This window comes from Nannospalax galili, unplaced genomic scaffold, assembly GCF_000622305.1.
Source record: "Nannospalax galili isolate Female #2095 unplaced genomic scaffold, S.galili_v1.0 scaffold95, whole genome shotgun sequence".
NCBI classification, from domain to species: Eukaryota; Metazoa; Chordata; class Mammalia; order Rodentia; family Spalacidae; genus Nannospalax; species Nannospalax galili.
This window is the reverse complement of record NW_008342393.1, coordinates 5,325,248-5,327,129: the sequence shown is the minus strand read 5'-3', so window position 1 is coordinate 5,327,129 and position 1,882 is coordinate 5,325,248. Positions and strand designations below refer to the sequence as shown.

Sequence of the window (1,882 nt, the reverse complement as noted above, 5' to 3'; positions counted from 1 at the left end):
AGCTTATAGTAAGCATACATTCAAGCTTGGTTACAAAAAATAAAACATGCATCATTTTTCATTTGCCAACCAAGCACAAAGTTATTTTATACTGACTGTATATTTTAAAGTATACTCTCAGATATGGCCTCTTACAGTATTTAAGATATAGCAAGGACATGGCTGATTTTTTTTTTAATAAAAAATTGGCACTAATAAGTGGGTTTATTGGTCTTTTCTAATTGTATAATTTAATTTAGTACAAAGTTTGTAAAATATCAGAGGATATATATATATTGTTTCTACGACATGGTATTGCATTTATATCTTTTTACTACAGTGATCTGTGACAGCAGCTTCATGTTGTATTTTTTTTACTGAAATTGTAAAATATCCATCTTACAGACATCAACTATTCTGAAAATTGTGTACAGGATATTCCTTTAGTGGTGGAATTAAAATGTACGAATATTTGCTTTTTCAAAAAAATGTATTTTCTGTTAAAGGTTTAAAGATTTTTGCTATATATTATGGAAGAAAATGTAATCGTAAATATTAATTTTGTACCTATATTGTGCAATACTTGAAAAAAATGGTATAAAAGTATTTTGAGTCAGTGTCTTACATGTTAAGAGGGACTGAAATAGTTTATATTAAGTTTGTATTAAAATTCTTTAAAATTAAAAATGCCTATTGTGTGGTCCTTGCTTTTAAACCTTTGCTAGAACACTGTGACTGGAGTTAGGCAGTAAAAGCAAATGAAGAGGAAGATCTGAGTCCTTGAGTCAAGGAATATGGAAAGCAGTGGCTCTGCTTTTGCCTCAGATGTGGGGTTGCCAAGGCTAGGATGTAGCTCGGTAGAGTGCTTGCCTAGCATGCATGAAGCCATGGGTTAGTTCCTTGGTGCCCCATAAACCAGGTGTGGTAATAGGTGCTTATAATCACAGAATGAGAAGTTCAACGTTATCCATGGCTACATAGTTTAAGAGTACCCTGGATTATGTGAGACTCTGTCTTTAAAAAAGTCCTATCCAGCTGGGAATGGTGGCGCATGCCTTTAATCCCAGCACTTGGGAGGCAGAAGCAGGTGGATCTCTGTGAGATCAAGTCCCAGACAGGTCTGCATAGTTCCAGGCCAGCTGAGGCTACAGGGAGACACTTTCAAAAATACCAGTAAGTCCTGTCCATATCAGGATAGACTGACCAATGCTCGAGGCAGCTTTATTTTTTTTAGCAACCCACATCACTCTGTCCCCAGTGACAGCAATGGATATTGAGGCTGGTCAACTTTTTGTTTTGTTTTGTTTTTTTTTGAGAGAGCATCTCCCTGTAGCCCCAGCTGCCCTGAAACTCACTATGTAGATCAGGCTGGCCTTGAACTCGCAGAGATCTGCTTGCCTCTGCCTCCCGAGTGCTGGGATTAAAGGCATGCGCCACCTCGCCCACTCTATTTTACAGCAAGTTGCAAGGTGGTCAGATGGAGTTATTTGCGTAATCTGAGCACCTTTGTTTGAAATGTATATAGAGAGGGAGACCAGTATTTTTCCCTTTTTTTGTGAGAGGAATAGCTCAGAAAATGGTTGAACAAAGCAGCTAGCCTACCCTTAAAAGGAAAATATTTAGGTCTTTTTACCAATCCTTAAAATTCAGTCATTGTAGCCAGAGAGATTTTAGGATTAAAATCATCCACAGTTGGAAAAGTTGCTAAAATTAGTATTTGTTCTATTTCCCAGGAATATGTGTATGTATGTGTGTGTGTGTGTATTTTGCAGATGGTATCCAACCTGGTTGGGGAGCTTTACAAATTAGTTACTGATAGTGCATCAAATTGTAGAATCTAGGGTGGTGTGGTGTTGATGGTATAGTGGTAGGCATAGCTGCCTTCCAAAAGTTTTTTTTAAGT

At 37.2% G+C, this 1,882-nt stretch overlaps 1 protein-coding gene across 1 annotated transcript in view; it reads left to right on the top strand.

The window, feature by feature from the left end:
* Positions 1 to 666, top strand: part of Tob1 (transducer of ERBB2, 1) — a gene marked incomplete in the record, with an annotated part of 3,946 nt that extends 3,280 nt beyond the window's left edge. Inside the window, 1 exon segment of the mRNA XM_008838384.3 lies at positions 3 to 666.
* Between the last annotated feature and the right edge of the window lie 1,216 nt (positions 667 to 1,882).